Genomic DNA, 25,741 nt, shown 5'->3' on the forward strand with positions numbered 1-25,741 from the left:
AAACAACTTTCGACACTTCTTCTTCTTCTCCTACTTCACTCTTCTTTAAACTTATTCATATACACTTGATAATAATCATCCCCCATAAGAATACAAAAAATATAGAAGTATCAAGCACACGCCACACAGCACGGGGTACAAAGCACCCCATTATCTACCCATCCCCTCCCACCGTATTCGATGGGGATCCGATGCGATACGAAACGATATGGTGAATCGAAATTCGAAATTCATGTTGAATAACATTATCGATATATTGAATAATTCATGTTCCAAATGGATATCGAAATAAGAACCCCGGCCCGATATGTGTTCCTATCCTACCTACACCATCATTGTAGGGTAAGGTACCTTATACCTACCTATACCTCTAAACTAACCTCTATAGAGCTACTCGTTCAACCTACCTTATTCTCGTTCTCGTTAGATCATCGAACAAACGAAAACGAACACTTAACTGAATTATTCATGAGCATATTACTGCATAACCAATTAATTATTCTTCCATTATCTACTCAAGAGTGTCAAATGCAGGCTTTCGATTCGAACTTCGAAAGGGAAGAGGGATGGAGAGACGCCACCGACCGCACAGCGTAGACGATGATAAACTTAACTGAAAAAGCACCAACCCAGCATTTAAAGGCATCACAATAATGGGTCAATATTTTTTAGCTTGATGATGGTTTTGTTTCAAGTGCGAATGGTTGGCTTTGTTATTGGTGAAGGACTAAAGACTTTAACTTCTCTTTAAGAGGAGACAAAAACAGTTTTTTGGGGATTTTTATTTTCAGAAATACTACAAAACCCAGCGATATTAAAGATGCTGCATTTAGTTGTAATGCCTTCAGTTTTTTTTATTCTAAATGGATAAATTGCAGGGTTTTCGAATTGAATTGGCCCCTTTTTTGTAGGTGTAACATTTGTGTCAAAGCATTACACATTCACGTAGTACGGCTAAAGAATGAATCTCATTACTTGACAGTACAACCGAAGTACATATACTGATGATTCCTGGAGGCAGAAATATTATGGTTGAACTGCTTGGCTATTTCTGCAGAACATAATCTTTTAAAGTAAAGATAAAAAAGACTGAGATTAGAAACTTAACGACGATGATGCTCAAGCGAAGTAAATCATTCAAAGATTACAGTATTCAAAACAGACACATTAGTAAATTTGCATTAGCACCAAAAGAGTTGTACTCAAGCTTTATAAGTCTGAAAGATAACAACCACATCAGAGGGAGAGAAAAAATTCTTACTTAGCCTTTTGGAGACTTAGCAGAAGAGGTGTTTGGCGATACACATAACATGAATTTTGAGATTTGCAATCTTCTTAATGCAAGTGCCAATCATGGATAGTGGCAAATTCTCATTTATCATCAGTAAGCAACATCTTGCTTTCCGCACTCATAAAAATCTGCTCGATTTTGATTTCCCATTTAACAACTCCGTCTAGGTCAGAATTTAATGAGTTTATCATACATTTCCGTTGAAGATCCGAATCCAGAGAGAGCAGGGTTTTGAATCAATGAACGAATATGAAAAGCTGAAGGTATTGTTGTCAGCGAAGAAGGTTAGTGAGTTAAAAGTTTCAGAAAGATAATCAGGATAGAATAGAAATGTAAAATAGTGTTGGACACAGGACAAGGCCCTGAGGCACATCACCATTTATTTTATGTTTCTCAGGATTAAAGGCATTCAAAACTTCTCGAATTGAATGTTCCGAAAGGTAATTTGTAATCCAACGAAGGATTGAGTCGGAAAAACTGAAGGCACACATCATTGCAAAATATTTGATAGTGTTGAAAATCGAGTGCAATAATCTTAATTTCTTCAAAACGATGTTAAAATTTACTTGGTGAGATAAACGCTCAGATCACCAGTGGACCTATTGATACGAAAGTCTTAATGTTGATCATTAAGAAGCCTTCGGTTTTCGAGATATATCTTGAGCTGAACGTATACATCAGCGTTTCTATGAGACACGAGGGACGAAATTGCGATCAGTCGATAATTCGAGGGGAGAAGAATTCTCTTTGAACGATAACTGAAGATAAAGATAGATAAAAAAACTTTAAACCTTGTTTTTTTTTCAAGCTTAAACAATACCGAAGATGCCATAAATAACAGCAGGTGTTCAGAAAGACTGCAAATAACTCCCAAATAGTTTAGGTTAGGTATGGAATCAAGCCTCAACATCTCTCCCCTTATAATAAAAATTGGCCTACTGGCTTACGGTGTGAAATTCGATGGAAAGTAATTCCGTACATTGAGATTGTATTTCAACTTTGAGTATAGTGTTTTTTTCTGTTGATGTTCTCGCACTTTCTTTGAAAGCATACCTTTGGTTCTCATCAGTAAGCTGTATAATATCATAGAGAAATTTCTTCAGTTCCTAGTGATTCGTCCCAATTTCATTACAGGGCATTCCACAGCCCGCTGCTAACTTTCTCCAATCTTCATACCAACCTTTTTATAAAATAGAATTGCAGATCCAGATTAATTTTGGCAGACTGGAATTTTGCCGTTTCGATATCCTGATCAGATAATCTTCGTTCTGCTTAAGGATTGAAATAACGAGTGTTTCTAGACCAACTTGTGCTCTACCTGAACATTTTCTAAGAAAGAAACGAAGTATGCTCGTAGTAGATTGCGTAGTTGCGTTGAAAACCCTGTACTTTCAACTTAGCAATGTTCTTATTTTTGTCAAGTTTGTAACAATGAGGTTTTTGCCTTATTAGCTTTCAGTCTTAAGTGTTTTTTCATATTGAGATTAAAAGTTAACTCTTCCAAATCTTTTCAATCAAACCTCTATTGTTCATCACTTAAAAGTCTTCCACTGCCCTTCTGGAAAATCATAACTTTAGACTTATCTATGTTCACTTCTAAACCTCATATTCTACAGTACTTTGCCAGTATATTTATCATCAGTTGAAGCGATTTTTCCGTCTCAAAGAATACATAATAACTTTAATTGTTATATCACCAATTTTAACTCCACACGGTAACCAATGTACCAAATCGTTCAGCTACAGGGCAGAAAGTAACGGGCTAAGATTGCATCCCTGTTTAAGGCCTCGTTTTATTTCCAATTTCTTCGGATATATTTTTTCCATCACAGACTTCCGCAAATGACTGTTGGTAAAGTTTCTTTAAGGCTTGACACTCCTAAATTGTGTACAACTTAAGGAACAACGCATTTCGGTCAATTGTGTCAAAGGCAGCCTTACAGTCAACAAAAATGCATACAGTTTTTTATTTTTACTTAGCTTGGTTCTTGCTATACCATTTAATACGAAAATGGTGTCTACTGTAAATAAACCTTTGCGAAAGATAACTTGGAACTCACTAAGGGTTGGTTTCAACCCAGTCGGCCAGCATCTTACATAGGAGAAAAGAATATATTTTTTAAACTTCAGAATTTCAGAAAGTAGTAAGCTTATAGCAAGCGTCAAACTACGATCAGAGGCTCATCATAAGTGCAGGTGTTAGTTGTTAGTAAAAAATAATACAATTATAGCCTAACACACGCACAAAATACAAAACAAAATTAACATTTAACTATTACAGAACAAAAAATAATATGAGAACGTTTACGATAGTAGAGTACTGGTTGATGGTTCTAAACAAAAAAATCAAATGTAAGTAGGTGATGAGTTCCGCCGAGTAGAATACGATGTTCATAGGGAGGCAGATCATAAGATCTTCCCAAGGAAGACCTTTTAGGGCAAAGCGAATGAAATTATGTTAAATTGATTCAAAATATCTTCTATGAATTTCGAAATAGGAAGTCCATACGTGCGTAGCATATTCAAGATGAGGACGAACATGGCAATTATACAAAGAAAGAGTAACATAGGGATCATTGAACTCCTTTGCCCTGCGTTTTATAAAACTCTAAGTTGGAACAGAAATGTACACCAAAATCTTTATATGTGAAGACACGACAAAGTTTTTGCTTTGATATATACAATAGTCAAATACGCTACTGATTAATTTTTGTAAAAGTTATCGTCTGGCATTTTAAAGGGTTGAGTGAAAGGCTATTTTTCCCACACGAAAATGTGAAACTATCAATGTCAGCTTGTAAAAGAATACGAATCTTCATATCGTCAGCAAAAATAAGGAGTTCACTTGAGCGTCAGCGTAGACACGACGATACATCGTTAATAGATATGATGAACAGAAAAGGGCCAAGATGGCTTCCCTGGGGAACACCAGATTGAGCAACAAAAGGTTCAGAATGACAATTTCAAAATTTTATCTCATAGGATCTGCTTTCAAGGTATGACTTAATCCAAGCTAAGAAAAGTGGTGGAACACCAAGAACTTTCAGTTTATATAAAATAATTCCGTGGCTAAGTTGGTCAAAAGCTTTAGAAAATTTCAGTATATACACAGTCAACTTCATAACCTTGTTCTAAAGCGTTTGAACATATGTTTGAGAATGTGAGGATGTTTTCACTAAAAAATGCTACACTTTCACTAACAACGTGTTCAAATACTTTAGGAATGCAAGAAAGCTTTGCAATGGGCCTGTAGTTGCTTATAACTGACTTTTTATCTTTCTTGAAAATTGGTGTTAGAAATGACTTCTTTCATATGCTGAGAAATTTGCTTGTTTTTAGAGAAAGTTTAAGGGGTTCAACTAAAGCATTACTACATTTATCAATACTTCATCAACTTCTTCAGGCCTATTAAAAAAGGACTCTTGGAAATTTGTTGCGAAAGCGTAACAGATATCAACAGTTTTATCTAAGGAAAGGTTCTTGTAAGCGAAGTTAACTGAAAAGCTATCTTATTTTTTCTTTGAGTTTAAAAAATTCCAACATTTTTTAGGATTCTCTTTCATATCAGTATCATAACAAGCATATACAAAATTAGAAATGGACTTAAATTGGTTAAAAAGCTCAACATAAAAAGAGAAGTTGACTGGAGACAGAGTTTTGAGATACTTTTTCCATGCCTTATTAACTTCCCATAGGAAGTTATTGTAATGGGTCTGATTTGTCAAATTGAAAATTTTGACATTTCTCGACGTTTCAAGGTCCCTAGAGTCGAAATAAAAGATTTTTAGAAAGATGTCTGTGCGTGCGTGTGTACGTACGTTTGTACGTCCGTACGTCCGTACGTCCGTACGTCCGTACGTTCGCGACGTTTTTTTCGTCGTCCATAGCTCAAGAACCAGAAGAGATATCGACTTCAAATAAATTTTGTAATACAGATAAAAAGGCAGAAATATGCAGAAAGGGCTCTCAAGAATATTGCGTGGGTGGTTTTTTTTACTATAGCAGTTTGAAAAAAGGTGAAAATTTTGGTTAACCCTAAATATCTTACGAACCAAAAACGCTAGAGACTTGAATTAAATTTTATATAATATATTGTAACATGATACCAAATAGGTATATTTTTTGAAAAAAATCAATATTACGGGTTGTTTTAAAAATCAATAAAACAATTTTGTGCAACGAAGAATAATGTTTTTGACATCCGATAAAATTTTGAGAAAAATCTAATTGACAGTTTTTTTATAAAAAATAAAAATCTAAAAAAAAACATTACTCAAAGTTGGTAAAAATTGAATATCGATTCAAATATCTGTTCAAAAACTTGAAATTTAGGCTTCAAACTTATTTTATCTTATAAGAAATATTTTTTTCAACATTTTGAAGAATGTTGAGAAAAATCGAATTGACAGTTTTTTTACAAAAAATAAAAACCTAAAAAAAAATTTATAAAAGTTGGTAAAAATTGATTTTCGACTCAAATATCTTTCCAAAACTTTGAGATATTGGCTTTAATTTACTTTTATCTTTCAAAACATCTTGTTGTCAACATTCAGTTAAAGTTTGAAAAAAATCGAATGGACAGTTTCTTTACAAAAAATAAAAACCTAAAAAAAAATTTATAAAAGTGGGTAAAAATTGATTTTCGACTCAAATATCTTTCCAAAACTTTGAGATATTGGCTTTAATTTACTTTTATCTTTCAAAACATCTTGTTGTCAACATTCAGTTAAAGTTTGAAAAAAATCAAATTGACAGTTTTTTTACAAAAAATAAAAACCTAAAGTTTTTTAGTCGAATCCAAAAGGATAATTTGAGAAAGTACATTTTATGGTTAGAATTACTCTTGGAAGATTTTTCAATTTCTAGCAAGAGGCAGTAACGATTTAATGAAAATCTAAAAATTTAGACAAAAGGGTGTATGATATCTTTTTCTTTAAGATTGAGTGAATGTTTGTCATTTTAACAATAAAACTTGTAAACATTTTCAACAAGGTTTTTTTTTTTGAAAAATTATAACAAGAAAAACAACAACAATAAGACCAAAAGTTACAAAAGAAAATTGATTGCTTCTTAGACAACATATCTCCCAAATGACTCAAAATGACTTCAACATAAAGGACTCGTATACAAAAAAGAACAAAAGCAGAATAGAACACATCAGACAGGACAAAAATACATTTATATATCTACAGAAGAAGAATTTTTTTGAGAGAGAGAGATGAATTCCAATTTATCTGACACCTTAAGGGCTGTTAGAAGTGTTGTACGATGATTGCTCGAGTGTGGTCCAGAATCCTTAAACACGGTAGCACTAACGGTGGTGATGGCGCTGATGTTATCCTGTGAAGGAGTAAAACACGAGTATAGGCTCAGGCTATGTATACACTATAGAAGCCCTTAAAATAAGGACACTTTATTGTCTTCAAGGACATATACACAATATAGCTATAGGAAGGAAAAGGGGTGATGACAATCATCATGACTATAGTAGGTACATGTGTATTTTGTTGTATAATATAAATGTATGTCTGTATGTTTTGTGTTTACTTTGATGACATATGTGCAAAACGTTCTTCGAATGCTCAAATTTCGCCATTATTGTGGCAAGCTAAAGGTTTTAAATGTTCAAACGTGTTGTCATTAAATTTAGGCTCACACTCTGATTCCGTTCATATATATTGTAGGCATCAGCCTACCAAAGTTTGTCTTGTCTCTCTTGTGTATATAAAGTGAACTTACCTGAATTACGATATACGAGTATTGTTGTGTTGAAACTGTGATTATAAAATAAAGTACAATTTCCGGGTCATGAAGATTCAGTTTGGCTATAAATTATTTTAAGTACCAAACAAAACCTACGCAGTGTTTTGAAATATAACAAAGTTGTTATAATTGTCAGACTTGAACGTTTAAGACGCAATATTTCGCTTTTAAGGTCTTAGGGTACAATAGAATTTTCGTGAAATTGTTTTTTAACTTTCCACAAGAATTTGTGGAACTGTAAATTTTGGAATTTCAAATATCATAGAATCTTAATCGAAAAACGAAAGTCTATAAGAAAACAGGCAGGATGATCCATTCCTTTGATTCGTCGAATGCTAAAAATACTGTCTTTCCGACTTAGACGAATTAAAGATATATGAACGTCTAAGACCCATCGTCAACAACCTGATAGGTCCTTATCAGTGTGGCTTTAGACCAGGAAAGTCCACAGTCAAACTTATATTCACATAACGACAGATCCTGAAAAAAAATTCTAAGAACATCCAATCAAAACCCACCATCTTTTCATCGATTTCAAGGCCTCGAATGACAGCATCTGCATGGCGGAACTGAATACAGTGATTTTTTATTTTGGCAAAACTGCTAAGCTCGTCTGTTTTTGCAGGATGACCATGGAGAACTTGCGCCGCTGTTAAAAGGTTAAAAACAACTTATCCGAACCTTTGGATGTCAGAAAAGTCTTTAGACAAGGTTATGCGCTGTCATGCGATTTCTTAGACATCCCCACGTCAACCCCTGGGGCACTATCTTACAAAAGCCTGTCGAATAACTGGTATTATGCTTATAACATTAACATATTCGGAAGAACTCAGGGGGCTTTTGTAAGCATTAAGTCAGAATCGGCAGAAATTGGTCTAGCTGTCAATAAGGACGTACAACACCGATTTCTATCGATTAAAACGGGCTCCAATATAAATATAGGAAACAACACCATCGCTAAAATCAAACGAAGAAATACTCTTACTGACCGCTGTTTACTTTGGTTAATAAAGCAACAAATTAATAAAGCCCTCTCTAAAACAACTAAACTGCCGTTAGCAAGGCTCTCAGTGTAGAAGTATAGACTATGACTACAACGGATAAAAGCACTTCGTGTCATTTCGATAGAAACTTTTTTCGTGTGACCTACAGTCTCGTATGCATAAAAAGTGAGTGAAGCAGAAGATGGAACGACGAGCTGTACGGCCGGTACAGTGATGTAGACTTAGCATTTAAAGACACAGTTGTTACAAAAATCAAAGTTATACTTAAAATCCTACTATATTTATTTAACTTAACGAAGACTTAAATGTGTATATCCTTCCAATTATCGTCCAATAGCACTCACGTCCCTTCTTTTCAAGGTCATGAAAACTCCTATTCATTATCAATTTTAGAAATATCTCGAAGAACGGTAGATCGGTAATATGGCTTTCGTAACAAAATGGTCTATCTCACCCAACAGTGGAACAAACCTTTACATCGATTTGGATAAAATAATATTATTGCACTTGATATTTCGAAGTCATTTGATAGAGTTTGGCACTGAGCTCCCTTATTGAAAATGCGTTCTTTTAACATTGATAAATCTCTTCTTTGTTGGATTGGATACTAATTTTCTAAACGTTCAATACAAGTTGTTTTGGATGGTTTGAAGACAGAAATTCATACAATAAATGCTCTTGTTCCCAGGGCTTTATTTTGTCTCCTACTTTCGTCCTTATTTTCATAAACAAACTTTTGCCTGTCACTTCCATCTATTAAACTGTTTTTCTGATGACAGTACTCTCAGCTTTTCATATTCGTTTCTAGATTCGCAATCCTTGTCCTTCGGACGTGGAACTTTTATCCATGAGTGGTACTTTATAATCCAGGAAACACATCAACTTTCATTACTCACTTTGTGTATCAAAGATCACCTCTTATGGAATGATCACATATTCGATATTGATAGTCCTGTTGCTAGGTGCTTATGACTTCTACGTCCGAAGGTGCAAGAAATTTTGTCACCCTTTCTGATCTGAATAAAATTTGCAAAGCCTTTATTCCCTATCATTTTGATATTCAAAACTTTAAGACCAAAGTGCACCGGTATCTTCTTTTGAATCCTTCCTTACTTTCATAAAGCTCGCACTTGTTTAAATTTGTATCGTGTTTAGGGTATTAATAACCCCATGAATGCCCGTTAGTTACAAAAAAAAGAGAATGGTATGCTACCCACACTTATAACTTCCCATCCCGTCGGTCGATCTGTCTTACTTTAAAGTTTGTAGGTTTTCATGTTGGGTTAAAGTTGTCAGTTGAATTAATCTTAAAAATTTAAAATTACCAACAATATTTTTCATATAGAAATAGTTTAGTTTGAAAATTTACTTTCTATTTTTTAGTCGAAAACAAATTTTTACAAGTTTTATTCCCATTTCTTAAATTTTTACAAACTGGATGAATGAAATTAATTTGAGAGATATCAAGAACCGAACATCAATTTTTACCAAATTTGCGTACTTTTGTTTGTAGATTTTATTTTTTTTATGAAAAAACGGACTGTTGGATTTTTATAAAAAAGTACTAATTATCGAAAACAATACTTTCTATGAAATAAAGTGTTTTCAATTTTTGAAAAGCTATTTGTGTCGAAAGTAAATTTTTACCAACTTTAAATATTGTTTTTTTTAGGTTTTTATTTTTTGTAAGAAAACTGTCAACTGAATTTTTTTTCAAAATTTTTAAAAAGAAAAAAAGTAGTTGAATGACAATATATCAAAATTTTGAAGAGATATTTGAGTCGAAATCATTTTTTACCAACTTTTATTAATTTTTTTGTTTAAGTTTTTATTTTTTCCAAAAAAAAACTCTCCATTTTTTCGAATATTGAAAACAATATGTCTTAGAAGCTAAAATTAATTGGAAGCAATAATCTTAAATTTTTGAAAAGATATTTATGTCCAAAATAAATTTTTACCAACTTTAAGTAATATTTTATTTAGGTTTTTATTTTTTATAAAAAAAACTGTCTCTTCTATTTTTCTCAACATTTTACCAAAAAAAAATCTGTAATTGAATTTTGTCTTAAAATAAACTGGTTTGGTATCACGTTACGATGTATGATAAAAAAATTTAATTCAAGTCTTTAGCATCGTTAGTTCTTGAGATATTTAGGGTTAACCAAAATAATCAAATTTTTACCTTTGACATTTCTCAACGTTTCAAGGTCCCTCGAGTCGAAATAAACGATTTTTAGAAAGATGTCTGTGCGTGCGTGTGTACGTACGTTCGTACGCCCGCACGTCCGTAGGTTCGCGACGTTTTTTTCGTCCTCCATAATTCAAGAACCAAGAGAGATGTCGACTTCAAATAAATTTTGTTATAAAGATAATAAGGCAGAAAGGGCTCTCAAGAAAATTGCGTGGGTGGTTTTTTTACCATGAAAAAAAGGTGAAAATTTTGGTTAACCCTAAATAGCTTTCGAACCAAAAACGCTAGAGACTTGAATTAAATTGTATGTAATACATTGTAGCGTTATATAAAAGAAGTATATTTTTTGACAAAAAATGCATTTCACGGTTTTTTTATAAATCAAAATAACTGAAAAAAATAAAATTGTCACCTCCAAAATTTTACGACTAAAATATGATTTGATATAATTTTTGACATCTGATAAAATGTTGAGAAAACTCGAATTGACAGTATTTTTACAAAAACAAAATTAAAAAGCTGGTAAAAATTGATTTTCGACTCAAATATCTTTTCAGAAATTTGAAATATTGGCTTCAATCTAAATTTATCTTATAACAAATACTGTTTTCAACATTTGATAAAATTTTGAAAAAAATCGAATGGACAGTTTTTTTTACAAAAATAAAACTCTAAAAAAAACCATACTACATCTTGGTAAAAATTTGCTTTTAAAAATTAAAAATATTGGCTTCAAACTTATTTTATTTCACAGAAAATATTGTTTTCGATATTCAGTAATTTTTATATAAAAATCCAATTGTCCGTTTTTTCATAAAAAATAAAATCTACAAAAACTAGTACGCAAATTTGGTAAAAATTGATAGGAGTATACATATACACAAACTTTTAAGCAAGACAAGTCGTAAAACGGAATGGGAAGTTATCAGTGTGGGTCGCATCCCAGCCTCTTTTTTTAAACTGCTATGAAAAAAAAACTACCCGCGCAATTTTCTTGAGAGCCCTTCCCTGCTTTCCTGCTGAATTATTATCTGTATAACAAAATTCATTTGAAGTCGATATCTCTTCTGGTTCTTGAGCTATGGATGATGAAAAAACGTCGCGAACGTACGTAAAAATATTTTATTTCAACTCTAGGGACCTTGAAACGACGAGAAATGTCAAATTTTTCAATTAGACAAATAGGACACATTACAATAACTTATTATGGGAAGTTAAAAATAGATGCTTTTCAATTCCTTTGAATAAAAAAAAAAACTATTGAAAATTTTAACGGGCGCCAATGTTGTTGAACAAATGAAGGCTTAGATCTTCGGCACCAACATTTTATACAGAGAAACCTTGATGAGATATTTTGTCACTAAAAAACAGTGTTTTAAATAATTACTTAAGATTCAGAAATTACTTGAGTTCTTTAATTTTACGGCAGCCATCTGTGTTGAATTTCTAAGAAATGTTTCTTAAAATAATGTTTTTACAAATTCTAAGTATTTTATTTCATAATCTTTTGAAGAAACGGAATTTGCACTGCAGTAGTTGTCTTACAATATCGATTTTTTTGACGTATTACATAAGACCTCTTCATTATAAAATGTTCTGCTTCTGAGAATCATTAAGCAAAAAGCTAGCATACTTCAATAAACATTTTGTAAAAACAAAATCTTTACTTCGAAATAACTATGAAGAGCTTGTTTAAATTAATACACTAAAGCCATTGCTTTATTATTGCAGGTTAATAATAAATTCCAAAAAAAATAATATAATATTGATTGTCTACTTACATGCTACATTAAATTAAAACAGAAATATTAATACCAGAATATAATTCGATTCCAATAAAAATCTCAGAAGTCATCAAATAAAAATTGAGAACCAATAAAATATATTATATTGGTTGCGTGTCAGTATGTCGGTAATATTTATACATAATTTCGTTTATTATTAACTTTGTCAAAATGATTGCTATTTAATCTTGAACATGCCATACACTATTGTATTGTTGTCATATAAAATAATGCATGTTTACTGACAGTCTTATGAAATGAAATTGAGGGTAATTGATGATAATTTGCTATTTTATTGTTCAAGAAAAAGGATAAAAATACAAAGAAACTAATTTTGACGGAGCGCCTTCCATTGATTTCTTTATTTAATTTTTAAGGAAATTGTACGATTTGATTTCTGATAACTTCAATTAAATTTAAATTGTAAATCAATTTCTCCAGCGAATGGAGTATTCCAGGCCCTCTAGATTCCACTGAAAATAAAATAAAAAAGAGGCTGGGATGCGACCCACACTGATAACTTCCCATCCCGTCTGTCGATTTGTCTTGCTTAAAAGTTTGTCTTTATGTACTCGTATCAATTATTACCAAATTTGCGTACTCTTTTTGTAGATTTTATTTTTTATATGAAAAAACGGAATGTTGGATTTTTATATTAAAATTACTGAATATCGAAAACAATATTTTTTGTGAAATAAAATAAGTTTCAAGCCAATATTTTTAAGTTTTGAAAAGCTGTTTGAGCCGAAAGTAAATTTATACCAAGTAAAACTTGGTATTGTTTTATTTTAGAGTTTTATTTTTTGTAAAAAAAACTGTCAATTCAATTTTTTAAAAATTTTACCAACAATATTTCTTATGAGATAAAATTACTTTAAAGCCAATACTTAAAATTTTTAAAGAGATATTTGAGTCGAAAATCAATTTTTACCAACTTTTATACATTTTTTTTAGGTTTTTATTTTTTGTAAAAAAACTGTCAATTCGATTTTTTTCAAACTTTAATTGAATGTTGACAGCAAGATTTTTTGAAAGATAAAAGTAAATTAAAGCCAATATCTCAAAGTTTTGAAAAGATATTTGAGTCGAAAATCAATTTTTACCAACTTTTATAAATTATTTTTTTTAGGTTTTTATTTTTTGTAAAAAAAACTATCAATTCGATTTTTTTCAAACTTTAATTGTATGTTGACAACAAGATTTTTTGAAAGTTAAAAGATAATTAAAGCCAATATCTCAAAGTTTTGAAAAGATATTTGAGTCAAAAATCAATTTTTACCAACTTTTATAAATTATTTTTTTTAGGTTTTTAGTTTTTGTAAAGAAAACTATCAATCCGATTTTTTTCAAACTTTAATTGTATGTTGACAACAAGATTTTTTGAAAGATAAAAGATAATTAAAGCCAATATCTCAAAGTTTTGAAAAGATATTTGAGTCGAAAATCAATTTTTACCAACTTTTATAATTTTTTTTTTAGGTTTTTATTTTTTGTAAAAAAACTGTCAATTCGATTTTTTTCAAACTTTAACTGAATGTTGACAACAAGATTTTTTAAAAGATAAAAGTAAATAAAAGCCAATATCTCAAAGTTTTGAAAAGATATTTGAGTCGAAAATCAATTTTTACCAACTTTTATAAATTTTTTGTTTAGGTTTTTATTTTTTGTAAAAAAAACTGTCAATTCGATTTTTTTCAAACTTTAATTGTATGTTGACAACAAAATTTTTTGAAAGATAAAAGTAAATTAAAGCCAATATCTCAAAGTTTTGAAAAGATATTCGAGTCGAAAATCAATTTTTACCAACTTTTATAATTTTTTTTTTTAGGTTTTTATTTTTTGTAAAAAAAACTGTCAATTCGATTTTTCTCAAAATTTTTCAGAATGTTGAAAACAATATTTCTTATAAGATAAAATAAAATTGAAGCCTTAATTTCAAGTTTTTGAAAAGATATTTGAATCGATATTCAATTTTTACGAACTTTGAATAATGTTTTTTTTTTAGATTTTTATTTTTTATAAAAAAAACTGTCAATTAGATTTTTCTCAAAATCTTATCAGATGTCAAAAACATTATTCTTCGTTGCACAAAATTGTTTTAGAGATAAAATCATATATCAGTCGTAAAATTTTGGAGGTGACAAATTTTTTTTTTCAGTTTTATTGATTTAAAAAAAAACCATTATATTGATTTTTTTCAAAAAATATACCTGTTTGGTATCACGTTACAATCTATTATATAAAATTTAATTCAAGTCTTTAGCGTTTTCGGTTCGTAAGATATTTAGGGTTAACCAAAATTTTCACCATTTTTTCAAACTGCTATAGTAAAAAAACCACCCACGCAATTTTCTTGAGAGCCCTTTCTGCATCTTTCTGCCTTATTATCTGTATAACAAAATTTATTTGAAGTCGATATCTCTTCTGGTTCTTGAGCTATGGACAACGAAAAAAACGTCGCGAACGTACGGACGTACGGACATACGGACGTACGGACGTACGGACGTACGGACGTACAAACGTACGTACACACGCACGCACAGACATCTTTCTAAAAATCTTTTATTTCGACTCTAGGGACCTTGAAACGTCGAGAAATGTCAAAATTTTCAATTTGACAAATCGGACCCATTACAATAACTTCCTATGGGAAGTTAATAAAATGAATACTTCCAATGATTTGAATGCAATTTGTATGATAACTTTACAAAATCTAAGATCTAAGTTATGGCTTTAAGACAGATTCTTTAAAGAATTCAACATACTTGTATTATAGTAGAAATAAACAATCCTTTTGGTTATTTATTTTAATTGGCTAATTTAAATTCTAAAAATACAGTAATTTGATACTTTCTCTAGAAAACAGCAGAAAAAAGTAAACCCTTTTAGAACGTCATTAACTAAGAAAAATTAAAATTATGTACTTTTCAAAAAGTATAATTAAAAAAGAGGCTGCAATGCGACCCACACTGATAACTTCCCATCCCGTCTGTCGACTTGTCTTGCTTAAAAGTTTGTCTATATGTATACTCGTATCAATTTTTACCAAATTTGCGTACTATTTCTTGTAAATTTGATTTTTTATGAAAAAACGGACAATTGGATTTTTATATAAAAATAATTGAATATTGAAAACAATATTTTCTGTGAAATAAAATAAGTTTGAAGCCAATATTTTTAATTTTTGAAAAGCTATTTGAGCCGAAAGTAAATTTTTACCAAGTTTTAGTATGGTTTTTTTAGAGTTTTATTTTTGTAAAAAAAACTGTCCATTCGATTTTTTTCAAAATTTTATCAAATGTTGAAAATAGTATTTGTTATAAGATAAATTTAGTTTGAAGCCAATATTTCAAATTTCTGAAAAGATATTTGAGTCGAAAATCAATTTTTACCAGCTTTTTTAATTTTTTTTTAATTTTTATTTTTTGTAAAAAAACTGTCAATTCGATTTTTCTCAACATTTTATCAGATGTCAAAAATCATATCAAATCATATTTTAGTCGTAAAATTTTGGAAGTGACAAATTTATTTTTTTCAGTTTTTTTGATTTATAAAAAAACCGTGAAATGAATTTTTTGTCAAAAAATATACTTCTTTGATATCATGCTACAATGTATTACATACAATTTAATTCAAGTCTCTAGCGTTTTTGGTTCGAAAGATATTGAGGGTTACCCAAAATTTTCACCTTTTTTTCATGGTAAAAAAACCACCCACTCAATTTTCTTGAGAGCCCTTTCTGCCTTAATATTTGTATAACAAAATTTGTTTGAAATCGATATCTCTTCTGGTTCTTGAGCTATGGACGACGAAAAAACGTCGCGAACCTACGGACGTGCGGACGTACGAACGTACGTACACACGCACGCACAGACATCTTTCTAAAAATCGTTTATTTCGACTCTAGGGAACTTGAAAAGTTGAGAAATGTCAAAATGTTCAATTTGACAAGTCGGACCGATTACAATAACTTCCTATGGGAAGTTAACAAATATGTAAAAGGTTGGTGGAGAAGTGTACGTATTTCCAATTATTGTAGCGTGTTCCAGATGGAATTTTTGGCGATAAAAGAAGTCTTGTCCTAACTTAGAGAAAACGTGATTTCAACATCTGATATCCGTTTTTCTAAGATAGTCAGGCACTATCAAATCTCTGGACGGAGTCCTTAAAAACTCTATAACAGTCCATAACTGTCAATCGTCTCAAATGGAGATGGCTTCACAGTTTAATATTCACCTTTTCCTGGGTGCCGGGCCATATAGACATTCCAGATAATTGTATCAATCACTACATGTAAAGTGTTGTTAATGCAGTGCGGTATACTTAAAGCGGTCAATATGCTAGCTTTCTCAAGGCAGATCGAACATAAGCGCGATAATCGGTATCATAACCAGGTATTGTCTAATAGGAAAGCCTTTTGCAGAAGCTGAATTAATGAGGAAGAGAAGAAAAAATGTCTTCACCTCCTCTGAACATGCCCTGCTCTAGCTTGAAAGCTCAAAACTTATATACCTAGAAGAATTCTCAATCATAATGACATAATAAGTGTTTCAAGTTTCGTAGGGGCCTTAAACTGGTTTCATTGAACATAGAAGAAAGCCTCAAGATTCATGTGCTATCACAATGGGAAATTAAACTGCACTGTTTTAAGTTGGTACAAAATTGCATCTATTTTTTCTTTCAAAAATGTTCCATATTTTAAGAATGCTTTTTTGCTTTTGTATTAGTTTAAAAACATTTTCGGGTTGATAAGAATTTTTTTTTCATTGTATTTATTTATTTAAAAAAAACTATGACTTGAATTTTTAATAATTTTGACAACAAAAAAAACACTAAATTTTCTAAATATATTGATGTTATTTGAACACGATTCATCTAGTCGTTTTTGAGGACAAAACTAGGTATCCCGAATGCTCTCACACACACCCACAGAAATTTCTTTAAAAACATTCATTTAAATTTTAGGATCGATAAATGTCGAAGTTATTTAACTTGATATATATTTTTACATAAACTACACTTTTGAGCAATTTTGATATTTTTTTCAAAAATCATCCAATTTCAATTTAAGAAAAACGCATACCTTCTTTATATAAAGGGTGATTTTTTTGAGGTTAGGATTTTCATGCATTAGTATTTGACAGATCACGCGGGATTTCAGACATGGTGTCAAAGAGAAAAATGCTCAGTATGCTTTGACATTTCATCATGAATAGACTTACTAACGAGCAACGCTTGCAAATCATTGAATTTTATTACCAAAATCAGTGTTCGGTTCGAAATGTGTTTCGCGCTTTACGTCCGATTTATGGTCTACATAATCGACCAAGTGAGCAAACAATTAATGCGATTGTGACCAAGTTTCGCACTCAGTTTACTTTATTGGACATTAAACCATCCACACGAATGCGTACAGTGCGTACAGAAGAGAATATTGCGTCTGTTTCTGAGAGTGTTGCTGAAGACCGTGAAATGTCGATTCGTCGCCGTTCGCAGCAATTGGGTTTGTGTTATTCGACCACATGGAAGATTTTACGCAAAGATCTTGGTGTAAAACCGTATAAAATACAGCTCGTGCAAGAACTGAAACCGAACGATCTGCCACAACGTCGAATTTTCAGTGAATGGGCCCTAGAAAAGTTGGCAGAAAATCCACTTTTTTATCGACAAATTTTGTTCAGCGATGAGGCTCATTTCTGGTTGAATGGCTAGGTAAATAAGCAAAATTGCCGCATTTGGAGTGAAGAGCAACCAGAAGCTGTTCAAGAACTGCCCATGCATCCCGAAAAATGCACTGTTTGGTGTGGTTTGTACGCTGGTGGAATCATTGGACCGTATTTTTTCAAAGATGCTGTTGGACGCAACGTTACGGTGAATGGCGATCGCTATCGTTCAATGCTAACAAACTTTTTGTTGCCAAAAATGGAAGAACTAAACTTAGTTGACATGTGGTTTCAACAAGATGGCGCTACATGCCACACAGCTCGCTATTCTATGGCCATTTTGAGGGAAAACTTCGGAGAACAATTCATCTCGAGGAATGGACCGGTAAGTTGGCCACCAAGATCATGCGATTTGACGCCTTTAGACTATTTTTTGTGGGGCTACGTCAAGTTTAAAGTCTACACAAATAAGCCAGCAACTATTCCAGCTTTGGAAGACAACATTTCCGAAGAAATTCGGGCAATTCCGGCCGAAATGCTCGAAAAAGTTACCCAAAATTGGACTTTCTGAATGGACCACCTAAGAAGCAGCCGCGGTCAACATTTAAATGAAATTATCTTAAAAAAGTAAATGTCATGGACCAATCTAACGTTTCAAATAAAGAATCGATGAGATTTTGCAAATTTTATACGTTTTTTAATTAAAAAAAGTTTTCAAGCTCTTAAAAAATCACCGTTTATAATACTCTTCCAAATATCTAGAAAGTCAAAATACCTTTAAATGGTTCAAAGGGGGATTCTAGAACCATCTTGAGTTAAGTTGTGTATATGTCACGTTTCGTGGTTCTCGTTCGGAACACCAAATTATTCCAACAATAAATTGCCTTACTGTCATCTTCTTAAGCATATGGGAATTCTATGAACTTATTGTTTAGTGAACAAAATCTATATAGACAGAAAAGAGACATATTGGTTATTTATTGTAGCCCAAGTAGTTTCACTCCGCTGATATTTCGTGAGTAATCAATTTTGAATTCAAAACATTGACTTGACAAATATTTATATCTTTGTTCTTAAAAGTCCTTTCGAATCGATTAAGTATCCAAGTAAACATAAGAAAAGTGTAATGAATTTTAAACAGTTTAATTTTTCTAATTTAGTTTTCATTTATAGTTTTTTAAGTCGATTCAGTTGTGTAAACAAAGTCATTATACTCGTACTTGTTACTTTTGTGTCGCTCATGTATTTGTCTATAGGTATTTACAGAAGTTTCGTAATTAATGATTTAATAAGGGCTATTAGCTTAAAAAAAAGGACGAAGTATTAGGAGTAGACATAAATTGACCTAATTAGATTCATACAGATAAAGATATGTCAAAGATATGTCACTTGATTTATCAGAAACTTAAATTCAACGTGTGAATTTTCATGTTTGACATAATTGAGGTATTATTCAATTCATGCTCTTCTTACTCCAACCCTATTAATGAATGTCCTTATTTACAAACTACAACGTATGTAATGTACATATGTACATATTTTAACGTGTCTTACATTATATTGATTTTATATAGCCACCTTCAAAACGTGTCCTTTTATACTGACGACGCACGATGAGTGTTTACACAAATTTTCAAAATCTAATTTTAATGAGGATTAAATTATATTTTAACATTTTGTGTGTGGTCTTTGTGATTTACGTTTATAAATAGACATACATAAATTATAAACTTATAAGTACCTAAGCTCATAGGCACATGAACTCGTGTGAAGAAAATTCAAAGAGGCCGGCGGCGGGGGAAAAGGTATATTAGCTTATACCTAGGATAGAAAATGGGCTTCAATAAATTGATTAGGTGGACATATATGCGTAGCTTTTAAAATTGTAACGAAACAAAAAAAGGCTGGGATGCGATTTGTCTTGCTTAAAAGTTTGTTGGTTTTTGTGTTTTTTGTTAAGAAGGTTGTCTGTTGAATTATTCTTAATAATTTTAATAATTCCAACAATATTTTTCATATAAAGAAATAGTTTAGTTTGAAAATCTAGTTTTGTTAAATAGATTTTTAGTCCAAAACAAATGTTTACCAATTTTAGTTCAAATTCTTAAATTTTTACAAATTGGACGAATGAAATTAATTTTAGAGATATCAAGAAGCGATCATCAATTTTTACCCAATTTGCGCACTATTTTTTGTAGACTTAATTTTTTTATGAAAAAACGGACTGTTCGAGTTTTATAAAGAAATAAACTACTAAATATTGAAAACAATAATTTCTGCAAAATAAAAAAAAATTAAAGACAATCAGTCTTATTTAATAGAATTCGCTAAACAGATGAATAGTTATACAGTGAATAAGGATTTATGTAGGCTCTATGTAACGTTGCAAAAATTCCTATTTATAAAAAAATCTGCTATAAATTTTAGTTATACAATGCTTATATCAAAAAAAGTGCCAAAAGTACTATAAAATCTGCTAGTTGTCATAGCAACTAAAATATAACAAAATAATTCCAATTATTTGTATGATATTCTCTTTCGAAAATCTATATTTTTTTTAGATTCTTCGTTTCTTCGGCTCACGAGCTAAACTCGAGAGGCATTATTGTTTTTATTTTAATTTCAAAAAGAGAGGAGAGAAATCAAAATGACATTTACGAAATAATAATAACAATAATTTCCTTATGTAGGCTCTATTCAACCTCAAAACGCGTTTAGCTTATTATGGGACTATGCAACCTTGTATAAGTTTTATAAATAGCATTTTTGCGTTTAGAGGCATTATAGAGATAACATAACTTTATGTAGGCTCTATACAGCGTTTTTAAATAAGACTGAATATTTTTAATTTTTGAAAAGCTATTTGAGACGAATGTAAATTTTAGTATAGTTTTTTTCTATAAGGTTTTTATTTTTTTGCAAAAAACTGTCAATTTGACTTTTCTAAAAATTTAACTGAATGCTGATAACAATATTTTTGAAAAGATACAAGTAGTTTAAAGCCAATATTTCAAGGTAAGTAGGTAGAAATTGCGATCTCAAGGCAACCTAGCCTGAGATCCAATTAGCGCTATAGTGCGCCGTTTTGATACCAAAAACTCGTTTGACCTGTGATTGAAAGGGATAGATTTATAGAAAAGCTTCGATTATGTTAGAGCTATTTTGTCGTATCGAGATTAGGTCTCTAATCTTTGTCTCAGATAGCTTATCAAGTTTGTGAAAGAATGCTTTTCCAAACTATTTCATTCTAGTGTTTGCCAAAGCAGGAAATTTGCGGAGGAAATGGATTATCGTTTCACTTTCTCTTTGGTCACTACAACTACCCCAAAAGGTGTTGTAAGAGATACCCAACTTCTCTGCATGAACTCCTATAGGTCAATGGTACAAACCGCAACAATCCTGGCTTTGTCTTGCCTTGGCCTGCATAGAAGATCGTTTGTACGGGTTTTATTATAGGTGGGCCATTAAGTTAACCATTTCCGCAAGTGAGCTATGAAGGGCCGATCCTTGCCTGGCTAGCTCGTCAGCCCGTGCATTTCCCACGATATCACTATGCTCCGAAACCCAGATCAGGGTGACACCGAGGTTAATATTCAGGCTCGCAAGCTCATCGCGACATTGCTGGACCAATTTAGATGAGGATATGGCCGAGTTAATGGCTTTGACAGCTGCCTGACTATATGTAAAGATAGCCGCATTTCGGTTTTGGTTTGGGCTTTGTTTAAGTACCTTACATGCCTCCCTTATTGCCAGCAGTTCAGCTTGAAAAACGCTAGCAAAAACAGGAATCCTAAAGGATTTATCTACGTTTATTGACTCAGAAAAGATCCCAGAACCAACTCCGCACTATATCTTTGAGCCATTAGTAAAGATGGCTGTGTCGAAACCTATCGACACGATGTCATCCTCCCAATCTTCTCTGGATGGGAAAATAACCTTAAAACCCTTACTAAGGCTCAAAGTAGAAGTGCAGTAGTCAGTGTCTACCGAGATAATGTCCGAGGAAATTAATTTCGTTGTGTTGCTGTGACCATAAGGTTTTGACAACCAGCTGTTTGATTCCTTCAGCTTAATAACGCTGCAGGAAACTATGTATTTAATAAAAAGGTCGATTGGTAGAAGATCCAAAATAACGTTTAAGGCGTCCGTTGGGCAAGTACGCATGGCCCCTGTGGTGCCCACGCAAGCTGTTCTCTGAACCTTCTTTAGCTTATCAATATTATAGGCTTTGCTAAGAGCAGGCCACCACAAAATCGACCCATATGTTAAGATTGGACGTACTACGGCTGTGTACGTCCATAAAACCATCTTCGACTGAAGTCCCCACCTTTTGGCAACACAGGCCTTCTTAACCCGTACTTCAATATTTAGTTTCCAGTTTAGTTAAGGGTCGAGTACAACTCCCAAATATTCTGCACTGGAAGACAATGATAGGATTTGACCGTTGAGTCGAGGTAGCGTGAAGGGCGGTACTTTAATTCTGGTGGTAAAGAGCAACAGTTCAGTTTTACTTTGGTTAACTCCAGGTCCACAACTGGCGGCCCAGTTGCTAACTTTCTTCAAAGCTGACTCCGTGATTTCACTAATCACAGAGGTGTACTTTCCAGACACCAATAGCATCAAATCATCCGCATAGGCTACCGCCTTCACTCCACATCTCTCTAATTTAACGAGAACTGTATCCAGAAGCCATAGAAGAGGTGAAAGAACACCACCCTGGGGTGTTCCCCTACTCACGTATCTCAAAGTTTTGAAAGGATATTTGAGTCGAAACTCAATTTTAATCAACTTTTATTAATTTTTTTGTTTAGGTTTTTATTTTTTGTAAAAAAAAACTGTCAATTCGATTTTCCTCAAAATTTTACACAATGTTAAAACAATATTTCTTATAAATTTAAATTAGTTAAAAGCCATAATCATAACTTTTTGAAAAGATATTTGAGTCACAATTAAATTTTTACCAACTTTGAGTAATGTTTTTTTTTCAGGTTTTTGTGTCTTTATTTTTATAAAAAAAATTGTGTCTTCTATTTTTCTTAAAATTTTACCAGAAGTTTAAAACGTTATTTTTCGTTGCACAAAATTGTTTTGGAGATAAAATCATTTTGTATTCGTAAAATTTTTTAGGTGACAATTTTTTTTTGTGTTTTTGATTTATAAAAAAAACAGTTGATTTGAATTTTTTCAAGAAATATGTTTCTTCCGTATCACGTTACAATACTAAAATTTAATTCAAGTCTCTAGCGTTTTTGGTTCGTACAATATTTAGGGTTAACCATGTGGACGACGAAAAAAACGTAGCAAACGTACGGACGAACGGACGTACACACGCACGCACAGACATCTTTCTAAAAATCTTTTATTTCGACTCTAGGGACCTTGAAACGTCGGGAAATGTAAAAATTTTCAATTTGACAAATCGGACCCATTACAATAACTTCCTATGGGAAATTAAAAAAATTAAAGTTATTTATAATAAGCCATGAAAGCTTAATTTGTACCTTCTAAGAACTTCCTTAAAAGTAACCTGATTTTAGACTGGATAAACACAGTATGTGTTTGCGTTTGTAGAGGTTGAATGCTTAATTCTTAATATATTGGTCCTATAAAATAAAACCATAATCACTATAAGTTTATGCCTTCTGCGTATTCCGTCCAATTTTTCGATTTTGACATTTTTCGAAGTGTCAAGATTCCTAGAATCTAAATAAATTTTTAGAGAGATATCTGTGCGTGCGAGTGAACTTAAATTTTCACTGTCAAGAAACCATTTTTGGTCGTCCAAAACTCAAAAACCTGTAGAAATATCGACTTCAAATAAATTTCTTGTGCATATAAAAACTCAGAAAGATGCAGAAAGGACTGTCAAATAATTAAGTGGGTTGTTTTGGTTGGTAAAATATATTTCACGAACCAACTGCGCTTATATTTTTTTTTAATACAGGGCCATTTTTCGGGTTCAAAAGTAAACGTAAATAAAACACATATAAAATATTTATTTTCATGATATTCCTTTGTTACTATAACGTTTGCACGTTGACATAACGTGTGAAACACTAATTCATTTAAATGACCACCATGCAAATTTTTGCAAACATCGATTATTTGAAGTGATTTTGCAAGTTTTTTGAAACATTTTCGTTGGTATCTTAGCCATAACTTGACGAGAAATTAAGGGACCAGGAAATTTCTTTTGCAATGAAGCCATTTTCGCTCAAATTAAGTGACATGTGGCACGGTCTAAGTCGTATTCTTTAATAGACAAAAAAAAAGTCTGTTATCATGCTCCGAATTGACGGTGACAGTAGTTCCATCGACGTTTTCGAACAAGTAAGGTCCAATCACACCTCCAGACCAAAGAACGGAGCAAACAGTGACTTTTTGAGGCCTCTCTTCAATTACTTAAGGATTTTCATAACACCAAATACTACAATTTTAATGTTTTTGGCTGGACATCAGACGAACGGAAGGACCCAATTTTTTCGCCTTCGTTACCAACGTAATGTGATGTTTGATTAAAATCCCTTACAAAATATTTGTCACCTCAAACACTTCGAAACAAAATGTATCCATCGAAGAAAAAACGTTTTGACACCTGGTAAAATTTTGAGAAAAATCGACGGTATTACAAAAAAAGTGACAGTTCGTGAAAATAAATAAAACAAATACGCACAAACCGACCTACTAAATTGAAACGACCAGCTATTAACGGGACCATTCTATCTGTATAAATTTAGCAGTGGCTAAAAGTTAAAATAGCCAAACGGTTTTTTCAACTTCAGCAAATTTGTACGAGATAGTAAGATGTTAAAATCGTTTAAGATTAGGTAAATCATCTTTAGGTTTTGTAACTGTCTAAGGCTTTAATATTTTACAAAACCGTTTAAAATTTTAAGCCATTGGATCCAAGTTTATTTCATATTAATAAAATATTTTTCAACATTTAAAACATTTGTAAAAAAAACCAACAGTCAGTTTTTACATACAAATTTAAATCTACAAAAAATACTAAGAAAATTGGTGAAAATGAATGTTCGATTTGCGATATATCTTGAACAATAGAAGGTATTGACTTAAAAATGATTTCATTCTGTGCTAAATTTGTATTTAATGTGTGATAATGGTTTGAACAAAATCCTATCTGTATATATTTATATAAGAAATAAAAACTTTTAAAATTAGTTTTCAACACAACACTTATTTTACAACATGTAAAATATTGTTGCTAGACTTAAGTTAATTTCTTTGATAAGATTTTCTTTCAGTTGATAACTTTTTTTACCAAGCGCAATTAAAGCAGATTGAAATATTTTGAAAACAAGAAATGATCTTGACTTCAAATTTGTTTATTCAACATAAAATATGTACAGTTTCATAATAAATCGATAGACGATAAATAAATTCTATAGAAATTAATGCGGAAAGATACAGAAAGGTATCTCAAAAAAATTTAGTGGGAGGCTTTTAGACCATAGCAATTTTAAAGAAGAAGGTAGTACCCGTGGTATGGTGGTTAGAGCGTTGGACTGTTATGCGAGAGATCTCGATTTCAATCACTGCCTGTGCCACCTAAAGCTTTTTTTCTTGGGTACTGCTTCTTGCGAGGAATTGACAAACTCTCCAAGAGTAATTCTTGTCATGAAAAAGTGCTTTCTCAAATTAGCCGTGCGGATTCGGCATATAAGCTGTAAACACATTTTCTGAAAACATTACTCGCACACAAGAATGGTTGAAAGTTGTAAGCCCATAGGCTCTGGTTCTCTAAGAACTGTTGCGCCACTTAATATCGCCAAAAATATCTCACGAAAAAATAAAGCTAGAGACTTGAATTTCATTTTGTATTGTATATTGTAACGTGATATTTTTGGAAAAAATTAGAATGAACGGTTTTTTCCTATAAATCAAAAAAAAAACCAAATTGTCACCTCAAAAGTTTTACGAACATAAAATAATTTTATCTCCAAAACAATTTTGGGCAACGAAGAAAAACGTTTTAATATTTGGTAAAATTTTTAGAAAATCGAATTGACAGTTCTTTTTTTTTT

This window comes from Eupeodes corollae, chromosome 1, assembly GCF_945859685.1.
Source record: "Eupeodes corollae chromosome 1, idEupCoro1.1, whole genome shotgun sequence".
Lineage (NCBI taxonomy): Eukaryota > Metazoa > Arthropoda > Insecta > Diptera > Syrphidae > Eupeodes > Eupeodes corollae.